Here is a 12606-nt window from a genome sequence, read left to right on the forward strand (position 1 = left end):
CACTAGAAGCCTCAAAGTTATGCACATCCTACAGGCTTGGCAGACCCAGATCCCATGGGGGAAAAAATGAGAATTCACTTCTTACTAGTTCCCAAAAAAGTCCAAAGTCCTAATTGGCCCGAATTTGAGACCATACCCACGTCAACTGCTGTTTTCTGATTGGCAGTCATGTGTCCTCCATCATGTCTGCCCAGGGATGAACCTGACCCCACCAGAACCCAGTCTAAAAACAGAGAAGGAGGGGACGCCTGGGTGGCTCAGTGGTTTAGCGCCTGCCTTCAGCCCAGGGCGTGATCCGGGGATCCTGGGATCTAGTTCCGCATCGGGCTCCCTGCAGGGAAACTGCTTCTCCGTCTGCCTGTGTCTCCGCCTCTGTGTCTCATGAATAAATAAATAAAATATTAAAAAAACAAAACAGAGAAGGACATGGCCCCCCAAAGGAAATCAATATGCTCTCATTTAAGAAGAGAAAGTGCATGCTGGGCAGTCAAAGCCCATCAATCACTACTGTCCTCAAAATACGGAATCACAGTGGATTTTAAGACTACATACCATATGCTCTTCCATCAGTTTGGTCTTCCTCCCTAAGAAGTGAGCAAGAGTTCTCGTTTAGTGTGACACTGGCTGGATTTGCCCTGGACCTACTCCAGCTGCTCAGACCTTGGCTTCTTGCTCTAAGACACTTATTGGAGGCTTAATATTTGCTTAACTACTCACTCAGAGCAGTCTCCAAGTCCCAGTACTTTGTGGAAGACTTTTCTGCCGCCCTTCAACTCCCAAATGATATGCCCTACTCAGTGCTGGTGTGGCCGGCAAAGCTGCAGTCCTCTTGCTCTTTGACCGGCATCATAGGGTCTGCGTAAATTATAGGGAGGGAAGGGAGTAACAAGCCCTTTGTTGGGAAGTTCTGCCTCCCTTTTGGAATCTGAACTGAAAATGGCTTCCATTGGGCAGAAAGAGGAATACCAGGGTAGTTCCTGGAACATCTAACAAACAGACTCCATAAGAAGGATCCTGGGGAAGGACCAAGGCTAACCATTCTAGGAGTTACACAGCAAGCACTAGAGCAATCAGAGGTCAGCTACAACCATTCTGTCTATGTGCATGTTTTAAAATCCACCTAGATGCCCCCCTCCAATGAACCTCCCATAATTTCTGCAAATTCCCAGCAGCTAATGCTCTTAACAGTCCCTTTAGGCTCTGATTGCAGCTCCTGCTGGATTTTTTATCTCACTCACTGAGGCTGATCTCTTCCTTCCGATCTGAGCTGTCCCAGAGGTGGGACTCAGCTCCTTTTTTCCATGCTTTACCAAAAAGAAAAAAAATACAGATACATAAACTAACTCAAAACACTGTCCTCATCAGACTTTCCTCAGGTTATCAAGAGACAGAGGGGCTTTATATTGTTAGCACGCTTCATGGCGCCTTCACCCTCTCCAGACATGGCTCATACTTGGGAAAGGTCTCCCCTTTGCTCAGAAAACCCAATTCCCCTTTATATTACTCAGAGCAACTTAGCTCTCTAACCCCCTTCTTCCTGATATCCAGTGACCCACACCTGGAGTCAGCCCCACTGTGAACCACCCACTCCAGGCTCCACACCTGACCAATACTGAGCAACAAGAGGAAGTTGTGAACTTCACTCTCACCATCACCCATCACCATTCTGTAGTGAGAAGAGAATGGAATGTTCTTCCCCCTACGAATACGAATTCGGCCATCCCTCTTTTTTTTTTTTTTTTTTTTCCGGCCATCCCTCTTTTGAACAGTATTTGCTGGAGTCAATTTTGGTTTTAAATAGGTTTCTATTATACCACTCCATGTAACTCTCCAGCTCACGGAAAAGCCTGTTTTGCAAGTCCGAAACAATCCCCATACACCCATACTGGTGTCCGCTGACACTGGTAATGTAATTTAGAAAAGCAGTGCTTCTGTCCCAAAAGCCCTGGTCTTTCTTTGAAAGACAAAGAAGTTTTTGGGCTTGTGCCACCCTATGATTGGAAGTCCTGTTATTTCCAGGCTAGAGTTCTAGATCCTCAAATTCCAGGGGAACAGGCAAAACTAAGGCGTCTGCTTCAAGGTCTTCTTTCACCCAGGTTGGTGAGGGACGGAGACCAAGATTAAAACCAGCTGAGACGCTTCTGAGGCCAATCAGGTAATTTTCCTTTTTCTTCCAAGAGAAGGAGCAAGCAAAGCCTTCTGAGCAGAGGTCTCAGCTCCTTCCACTACAGCACAGGCAGGAAGGCAGAGTCTCTACAAGGCTGTGAATACCAAAGTGCAGCAAATCCTAGGAAAAAAAGAATTCTGAGCTTTGAATTCCTTTGTTCTTCACACCAAGAAGTGCAACTGCAGATACCATGGCCCAGGAGCCTCCTTCAGGAATCCTTTCAGTTTATGGGAAGGGAAGAGTAGTGAGAAGTCTCTAACTTCTTCTCAGAGGCTAAGATTTATACTGGATCAATCTTTTACATAAGGGGAAGACAAAAGTTAACATTTCACTCTTTAATGTAACTAGAAGAAAACAAGCTTAAATCCTTTAATAAAATTTAAAACAGAATACATTCCAAATCAAATAGGAATGTTGTTTAAAAAATAAATGGGGAAAAAAAATAAAATAAATGGGAACATTCTATTCCTGCATTTGCACCTTTCACTGATACAGAAAGTTAACGTCAAAGTTCTCACAGCTGGGGTGCCTGAATGGCTCAGCTGGTTAAGCATCCGACTCTTCATTTCAGCTCCGATCATGATTTCAGGGTTGTGAGATGGAGCCCCTCATGGAGCCCCACACTAGGCATGGAGCCTGCTTGAGTCTCTCTCTCTCTATCCCTCACTCCACTCTCTCTCTCAAAAAAAAAAAAAAAAAAAGGTTTTCACAGCCATACAGTATTTCATGGTACCTTATTCGTGGATATTTACCAATACAGTGAACATTCCCATCCAGAGAAGTCTGTTCATTCCTTAAACGAAATAACAGTTTCATTTGGAATGGATGAAATGGATAAGTTTTTTTTTTTAATAAAATTACAATTTGCCCTGTTGTGTCTCACGTATTGTATTCTCCACTCATTTTATATTGGGTTTGCCTTTTCCTTATTGATTTATAGAAATCCTTTACAGATTTTAGATATTAATTCATCACCTATTACATATATTGCAAAAATTTTCTTCCATTCTAGTGGCTGTCTTCTAACTTTGTTTATAACGACTTTTGCCAGACAGAAGTTTTTCTTTTTTTTTTTTTTTTTTTTTTTTTTTTGACAGAAGTTTTTCATTCTAATTGTGGCAAAACCAGTTAAAAACGATTCAGAAAGTACTGACATGAGAAGAGCACACCCCGAGCTCTAAGCCACATAGCCTCTTGTGCTGTGGGCCACACAATCTTACTCAGGTTCCTGTGATGAAATGGCTGGTTAGGCAATCATTTTCTGAGTTATTCACATCTGGCCAGGGTAGTGGTGTCAATGAATCAAGTACGGAAGGAGCAAAAAGTAAAGACTTTGTTTCCAGCTATCTGGAGGCTCTTTCTTAAACATTTGCAATCATGTATTAACAATGTCAAAAGAATCCTGAACCATTAAAAATCTAAAAACATCTTTATAAACAATAATCTGAGTATTTCCAGATTCTTTCAAACTCTGTGGGCCTTAGGGCATTATTTGCTGTCACTGTAAAAGGCAAAATAAATTCTAGACTCTACAGGAATAGAAAGGCCCAAGAGTCTATTGCCTCCTAGAGTTTTAAGGAAGAAACCTTCAGTTTCCCTTCAGCCTCTCACAGATTAGCACCGACTCAATCTGAGCCTGAACAGTTCAAAAAACCCTCATGGCCAAATGGGATTTCCCTGCAAAGAGTACTTAGTCCCTATTCCTGCAAACTCTGCCTAAAGGCCCAGTACTTTGTGGAGCTTGTCCCACTTGGCCAGAGCACCCCGCCTCTCCCCACTCCACAGTATTTAGGCGTGCAGTGCAGAAAGCGGGCCTAAAAGACAGTTCTGGCCTCCTTCCCCCTAGCTGGAACCTGGCACTCCCTGAAGAACTTGGTTCTGGGAAATGAATTTTCTGCCATAAAATTCTTCTTCAGTACCCAGTGGTACCAAGAGGAAAAACAGATGGTCCGTCTCAATGTGGCTTCAAAGCCATTATTCCTATTACCTTACAAAAAAATCCTTCCTTTGCCGAAGTCTATACTAAACAACCACACTCCTCTTCACTGCTGTCACCTACTGACCTCTTGGTCAAGACCTTTTGTCCCTTGATCGCAGTCTGCCTTTAAACAGAAAGTCAGACCTTTTGCCTGATCACAATCTCCTATATCCTTCAATATTTCTACATCTCCTTGTCTTTACTTTTACACCTATTTTACTTTTACTTTTACTACCTATTATACATCAGATAATTCTAATCAATCTAATCGACTAATTAAATCAGGCCCCTTAAAGAGCTTCTACTGTCATTTTGCTAACTTAATATAAGGCTTTTTTCACACAGTGGATTTAATAAAGTTGCATTCAGTCACTCACATCCTATAATTTGAGTTTTCACTTAACTGAGCTTTGCGAAGTTTCAAATACTCAGGGATTACCATGTCGTTTTGGGGTCAGTCCGAAAGGACTAAGGTGAAAGTCAGTTAGGTAGGAATTACCCAATTCAAGGGTTGTGAGCAAGGCATTCAAGGGGAAGGAATGCATTTTTCCACTCCTCCACCTAAAAAATACCCCAAGAAATGCTCCTCTCAGAGGGACTGAGACTTCCTCCTATACAATGTCTGCTCCCCTCTCCCTCAATTCCTTCCAGATAATCTGAATGTTAGATCAACAAAGACACAGCTTTGCCCTTGATGGACCTCCCAAAGTTTGCTCATATCTGAAACAAGGAAGTTTGCCTAGAATATCTCAAGTTTTGTTTTGTTTTTGTTTTTGTTTTCAGTAGGCTCCACACGTAGACCCTGAGATCAAGACCTAAGCTGAAACCAAGAGTTGGATGCTTAACCAATTGAACCACCCAGGTGCCCCTCAAAAGTTTTTTGATGTAAATAACTGCGCATATTTATAGTGTGAAAATCAAATTTTATTTTGAAAAGCAGGTTCAATGTTTAAAGAAACCCAGTGGTAAATCCTTTTGATATACTGAAGAATCTTCATATCCCACCACTACCAACGTAACTGTTAGATCATCTGCATGAAACCAATAATTCTCCTAAAGCAGGACACAGAGATTGGTATCAGGAGCTTCTTCCAAAACCCTGCCAATCCTGCCCCCCCCCCACGCCATCCGAAAAAGGCAGTCCTTAAATCCCTACTGAGGCAGAATTACGGGCTTAGAGAACTGTGCTAAGGGTACAAAGGTGGCCAGGAACGCATGCCAGGAAACACAGGGCAGGGCCAGGTGACAGGCTCCAGTCCCTCTGGAGCCAGAGGCAGAACCTCCCAGTTTGCTTTACCCTCACAGAGGGTGTAATTTCCAGTAGGGCTAAAAATCGCCGGTGGCACAGTGCCAGAGGGCAGGGCCAGGCTGGGTAAGCAAAAGCCAGCGATGAGCCAGAGAGCCTCCTGATTTAGAATCCAAGCAGTAGAGAAGGGTGGTAGAGAGCCTCCTACAGAGGACTTAAAAAGTAGCTGCCCTCTTTGGGCACGATCCAGGTTGCCAATAGGAAATCTCTTGCCTCCATGGGCCTCCTCACTTGTTCCAGAGACTTTCTCAGCATCAAGGACATCAAGTGACTGGGACTCAAGTGACACCAGCTTACTGATTTTGGAAACATCCCTCCTCTGTGGAGTCACCAGCTCATAGAGCAGAAACTTCCCATGGTACTTGGAGGAAACAAGTACCTAACAAGTACCTCCCTCCCTAATATAAAATCCAGGTGATGAGTCTAGTCCCCAAACCACCCAAGTCAAACTACAGTACAAAGCTGTGGGAAGATTGTTCTGTACAGCTCAACATGCCGCAGAGATAAGGATTCCTTCAGTCCTTCGCTTACTCACTCATTCATTCCACTGCAGCTTTCTGATGGCCCACTAGGCTCCACGCACTGGGCAGCAACCATGCCTTGCAGAACTCTCAGCAGACACCAGTCTAGCAATTCCCCACAACCTCTCTCTAAAGTGGACCCTGCTGGTTCAGAATTTCTGACAGGAAATAACTGCTTTTTATGTTTATGCTATCAGAATGGCTTAGCCAAAATATTCAATTGCATAAATATGATTGTCAGTTGGAAAACTGAAGTAACTTGAGATTTCTGACTTTCTACCGACTAAAGTAGGTCCCCTTAGGATCTCGACTAGTTAGTGCATACACATGTACGTGAATTAATATGTGATTCCAGAAGTAAGCAAACTTCATGTCCACAAAAAAATTTTTTCCATGTCATTAAATGAGACAAGCCCTTCCCTCATGGGTTGTAGTCAATATGCTTCTACTGTATTGCTTTCAAAAGAATGAAGTCAGAATTCAATAAACTACTGAGCCACCAAACTAACTCTGCTATAACCAAACTAGCCAACCTTATTTCCAAAACACCTCAAGCTATTTCTGAACGGATTCGGATTTTTTTTTTCTCCCTTAAACTAATAAAACATCCCACATTCTCTGGTTTAGAGGAATGTCAGGACCTACAAGGGCCAGAGGACAGGACAGTGACTGTGAGGAGCACTGTATCTTCCCTGGCCCTTTTCTTCCTTCCACTTCTTCACTGTGATATTCCTAGCTCCAGGCTGCCACTTTTGCTCTAGCCTTCCCTCCTCAGAAAATTCACCTCATGGAGAAATGAGAAATGGAATTTGAGGCCTAAATACCTGAGTTTGAGTCCTAATCCTACTCTCTGAGATTCAGTGTCCACATGAAAGAAAAAAGAAATGCATAGTATACAGGACTGTTAGCCTGGTCACTGTACAATGGCGTTCATAAACTGCACAGGGATCTTTAAATAACGTTGTGGCTGTTGTTTCATTACGGTGATTACTGTCCACTCTTACTGCTCCTCAAGCTCTACTCTCAGGTTCCAGTTGAGACCACTGCCACACACTCCTCTCCAGGGTCTGTCAAGACTACCACCAGGAATGGGAGGACCGAGATAAGACCATCCCTCTCCTAAACATCTCAAGGGTGTCAACTCTAGAGTCCCACGCTTACTTACTGCCTCTACTTCAGAAGTACCTTTTCCTCTAAATGGGAATCCCCAGTCTATAGAATATTTCCTTTTGGATGTAGCTCTGGCCCTTCAAATTTAACTCCAAGACACAAATTTCTCTCCCCTTTCTAGAGGACTAGTTCTCCTTTCCAGTTACCCTCTTTCTGTCATGATGAGTAATTTTCCAACTTCACAGTGTAGACACACACCTTGGCATAATATAACTGTGGTTTTGGCCCACCTACCACCATCAAGTCAGAATCTATTTTTTTTTAAGATTTTATTTTTCAGGGCAGCCCGGGTGGCTCAGTGGTTTAGCGCTGCCTTTGGCCCAGGGCCTGATCCTGGAGACCCGGGATCGAGTCCCACGTCGGGCTCCCTGCATGGAGCCTGCTTCTCCCTCTGCCTGTGTCTCTGCCTCTCTCTCTCTCTGTGTGTGTGTCTCATGAATAGATAGAATCTTAAAAAAAAAAAAAAAATTTGTTTTTCAAATAATCTCTACCCAACATGGGGTTCAAACTTACAACCTTGAGATCAAGAGTCATGTGCCAACCAGGTGCCTCTCCTATTTTTTTAAATCCCTTTTTTTTTCTTTATCAGAAAAGATAATTTTGGTTAACATTGTGTTATATGATATTTTTAAGATTTATTTATTTGAGTGGGGGAGTACAAAGGGAGAAAATCTTCAAACAGGCTTCTCTCTGAGCTCAGAGCCTGAACAGCATTTGATCCCGACCCATGAGATCATGACCTGAGCTAAAACCAAGAGTTGGATGCTGAACCAAATGAGCCACCCAGATGCCCCTGATGTATGATTTTATAATATATATATACATAGTTGAGATGCCTGGGTGGCTCAGTGGTTGAGCGTCTGCCTTCAGCTCAGGGCGTGATCCTGGGGGTCAAGGATCGAGTCCCACATCGGGCTCCTTGTGGGGAGCCTGCTTCTCCCTCTGCCTGTGTCTCTGTGCCTCTCATGAATAAATAAATAAAATATTTTTAAAATAATAATATATACACACACACATACACACACAGCTCTGGTGGTATTTATTTCAACTGAAACAAATTCATATGCTATATATTTTTTTCATTTTATATTACAGCCATCTTTCTGTGTCAGTAATTATAGATTTACTTCATTTATCATTGTACGAACTTAACAGTTTATTTGGCCAATCCCCTATTGATGGTCATTTTGATTGCTTTACCAATTCAATAGTAATAAATATATCTCTGTACACTTTCCCTGGGCATAAATACCTAGAAATCAGATTAGTGGATTAAGAATGTGTGTACTTCAGGGGTGCCTGGGTGGCTCAATTAAGCGTCTGACTTGGCTCAGGTCATGATCTCAGGGTCCTGGGATGGAGCCCTCTATCAGGCTCCCTGCTCAGTGGGGAGCCTGCTTCTCTACCCCCCCCCCCGCCTCCCCCCCTTCATGCTCTAATAAGAATTTTTTAAAAAGAAAATAACTTTTTTTAGTATACTTATTATTTTAATTTTTATATTAAAAACCTTTAATCGGGGGATCCCTGGGTGGCACAGCGGTTTAGCACCTGCTTTTGGCCCAGGGCGCGATCCTGGAGACCTGGGATCGAATCCCACGTCAGGCTCCAGGTGCATGGAGCCTGCTTCTCCCTCTGCCTGTGTCTCTGCCTCTCTCTCTCTCTGTGACTATCATAAATAAATAAAAAATTAAAAAATAAAAATTAAAAAAAAAATAAAAACCTTTAATCCATCTATAATATATTTTGCTAGAAGGTGACAGGAATTTTTTTTTTTTAATTAGTTAAGACATTCATTCTAAACACTATCCTTGGGACGCCTGGGTGGCTCAGTGGTGGAGCGTCTGCCTTCAGCTCAGGGCATGACCCTGGGGTTCCAAGATTGAGCCCCACATCGGGCCCGCCATAGGGAGCTTGCTTCTCCCTCTGCCTGTGTCTCTGCCTCTCTCTCTGTGTCTCTCATGAATAAGTAATATCTTTAAAAAAAAAAAAAAAGAAAAGAAAAAAGAAAGAAAGAAACCCCAACACTATGCTTTCCACTAAAAGCTAGATCTGTTTCTGGACTTTCTAATCAATCTTGAGCTCTGCTCACCAACAAAAATTCTTATTTCCAGATAGAATATTTTTTTTCATTGCCCATAAGAGGTTTTATGCAGACTGCTGCCTATATACACATTGTTCTCCTAGCCTGGAACATCCTCTTACCTTCCCTCCACAGATTCTTCAAAGCAAAACCATTTCTGAGGTAAGTAGTAAATGCTAAAAAAAAAAAAAAAGATTTAATTTAAATTTTAAAAAAAAAAGTAGTAGTAAATGCTGGGGTGCCTGGGTGGCTCAGTTGGCAGAGCATGCAACTCCTAATCTCAGGGTCATGAGTTCATGCCCCACATTGGGTGTAGAGTTAACTTTAAAAAAAGAAATAAAAAATAAAATAAAATAAAATAAAATAAAATAAAATAAAATAAAATAAATAAAATAAAATAAAATAAAATAAAATAAAATAATAAAATAAAATAAAATAAAATAAAATAAAATAAAATAAAATAAAATAAAATAATAAAAAAAGAAATAGTAAATGCTACTTAAAACAAGAAATGTGTTTTTTAAAAAATATTTATTTATGTTTTAGAGAAAGAGAGTGAGCAGGAGGGGGAGTGGGAGGAGAGAGAATTTCAAGCAGACTTCACATTGAGCATGTAGCCTGACACAGGACTCAGTCTCACAACCCTGAGATCATGACCTGCAATCTTGACCTGAGCTGAAACCAAGAGTCAGATACTTACCTGACTGTGCCACCCAGGTGTCCCACACAAGAAATGCTTTCAAAGGAGAGAAATAACATAAAAGAACACATCAGAGGTTCTAAAAATACTTTGTGTGGCTAAAGTGGATGAATTTTTACTCAGCAGAACCATTTCAGTGGGCTTTGGACATATGGAGGTAAGTTTGGAAGACAGAGTAGAATTCAACTGCTTTGCATAACAGAGGAAGTAGTATCAGGAATATTTAGTGGCAATAGAGTTAGGAAAGTTTGCAGAGGAATGATTGTAAGAGACCAAAGCCATAGGCACATGGGTGATATACATAGTGATGAATCTCTAATGGAGATATAGACAAAAAAAATACTTTAAGGGATAGGGATAGCCAGTATTAGAATTCAAGTTGCTGCTTTCCGGCAATGTAAAATACTCTCCATTATCCTAAATCTTTAATAAAGTCTGCTATACACATACAGGCTTTAGCTGGGAGATATTTGAGCTCTACATCTGGGTGAATGTGGATGGAAACAGAGACAGCATGCTTGAGACAGTAAGACCATCTATAATCTGAACTAATTTAGTGGAAGCAAGAGCTCAAAATTAGAATGACCATAAATACATGAGCTCCTAGGAATTTGAAGAATCTGGGTGAAGGAATCAGACTCTACAATCTGTAGAATGACACTTTGAGCCAAATTTTTAGGGGAAAAGATGGTTCCAGCTAACTAATGGGTTACATTAAGATACTCAATCTTCAGAAGCTTTTAAAAAGGACCAAACTTGGGACACCTGGGTGGCTCAGGGTGTGATCCCAGTCTGGGGATCAAGTTCCACAGCAGGCTCCCTGTGAAGAGCCTGCTTCTGTCTCTGCCTGTGTCTTTCATGAATAAATAAATAAAATCTTAAAAAAAAAAACAAAAAAAAGGAGGACCAAACTGGGGCACCTGGTGGCTCAGTAGTTGAGCCTTTGGCTCATGTCGTGATCCTGGGGTCCGGGGATCAAGTCCGGCATCAGGCTCCATGCAGGATGTATGCTTTTCCCTCTGCCTGTGTTGTGTCTCTGCCTTTTTCTCTGTGTCTCGAATGAATGAATGAATGAGTAAATAAATAAATATGTAAATCTTTAAAAAGGACCAAACTACATGAGGTTCAGTGGTGATTTACAGAAGAGACCAGTGGGGGAGGTACCAGTTACTCTGCTTGCACAAGAAATAATCTGAAGATTTTACCCCATTCCTTCCCCACTCCACATGCTCCCATCGGGGTGTTCCAGTCCCTACCTTACTTAATGTGTCCTTAGTCAACAATCATCTCTTCCATGAAACTTTCTCCCAAGGTTTTAGCTCTCAGGTGATTCCTTTCCAAAACTTCCATTTTACCTAGAATCTGAACCTCGGTGTAACCTTTAATTGTCCTTTTTTTCCTATTTGTTAACTTCTCTATTAAGTTCAACTAGAGATGCCTTGCAGACAAGGACCCCAGCGAGAGAGAAAGAGAAAGTGAGCACATGCACAAGTGAGACAGGGAGGGAGAGAGGAAGGGACATTCTAAACATCTTACATTACATTCAGAGCCTACTTAATTCCTGGTGGGGAAACAGGGAAGACAATGATGCAGAAGCAAGCCTACTAATGACCCTGGAGGATTATAGAAAGTTACAGTTATCATCACACCTATAGCTACATATACAGCTATCACAGCTACAGCATACATATAGTTTTATATGCCAATTCTTATAGTTACCTACAGAAGGACCAAATAACTGGCTCTACTGAAGATCTCTAAATGACGATTACAAGCCCTCTTCTGACATTCCTGTGAGCTCACTCTCTGATCTTCAGTTAAAACCATAGCATTTCAGGGGATCCCTGGGCGGGGGGGGGCTGCGGCAGGAGCTCAGTGGTTCAGCACCTGCCTTCGGCCCAGGCTGTGATCCTGGAGTCCTGGGATCGAGTCGCAGGATTGAGTCCTGCATTGGGCTCCCCACGGAGAGCCTGCTTCTCCCTCTGCCTGTGTCTCTGCCTCTCTCTCTCATGAATAAATAAATAAAATCTTAAAAAAAAACAAAAACAAAACATAGCATTTCAGAGGAAGTGGCAGAAATGGACAGGGACCCTAGACCAAGGCCCCTAGGGTGGGGCCTATGGGTAGAAGATGCTAACTGTTGGATGAACGTCATATCTAAGCGTGAGATCAAAGCTAAACCTGTGTATATAGTCTGCTTCATGATTAGGTCATCCAACTCTGTTAAAGACTGGCCAACCAAAGATCTCACTCATGATAGTAAAAACACATACATACAACAGGATCTCAAAAGGACCTAAAATTTCTTAATCAGAAGTCTTAGTTGGAGATTTCTGTCTGCTTCAAGTGGTCTTTTCGAGGCTGTCCCGGTAGAGAACAGCATACAAAGGAAATAACTAGTTTCCTCTTTGGTTGGTTACCAGTTCTGCCAGCTAGAGCTCCAGGCACCTGGTCACCCCCATTGTCAGATTTAAATGCTCTCCACCCGCAAGACTGCCCTGCCTACAGTGCATGCGTTTATCTCCACTGAAAAGTTGAAAAAAGTAATCATCTAGACTACCCCTGAGCTATAAGAGAGGGATTTCATAGGGAAAGTACAAAGGTTACAATGTCATAATCATTCCATAAAAAATGAGCTCCATCCCAGTTAGCACTGATCTCGTATGTGAAGTCAAAATCCTGAA

At 42.1% G+C, this 12606-nt stretch overlaps 1 long non-coding RNA gene across 17 annotated transcripts in view; it reads right to left on the bottom strand.

Annotated features, from left to right (window-relative positions):
* Positions 1 to 12606, bottom strand: part of LOC112934369 (uncharacterized) — a 68360-nt gene that overhangs the window by 18507 nt on the left and 37247 nt on the right. For 16 of the 17 annotated variants that reach the window (XR_011999315.1, XR_011999326.1, XR_011999325.1 and 13 more), the window contains one exon: positions 9345 to 9398. This is a non-coding gene — a long non-coding RNA (uncharacterized lncRNA). Of the gene's footprint in view, positions 1 to 1785; positions 2463 to 9344; positions 9399 to 12606 lie in introns of those variants that run through there. The other variant, XR_011999320.1, reaches the window with a different exon arrangement.

The sequence above is a fragment of the Vulpes vulpes genome, unplaced genomic scaffold (genome assembly GCF_048418805.1).
Source record: "Vulpes vulpes isolate BD-2025 unplaced genomic scaffold, VulVul3 u000000657, whole genome shotgun sequence".
NCBI lineage: Eukaryota > Metazoa > Chordata > Mammalia > Carnivora > Canidae > Vulpes > Vulpes vulpes.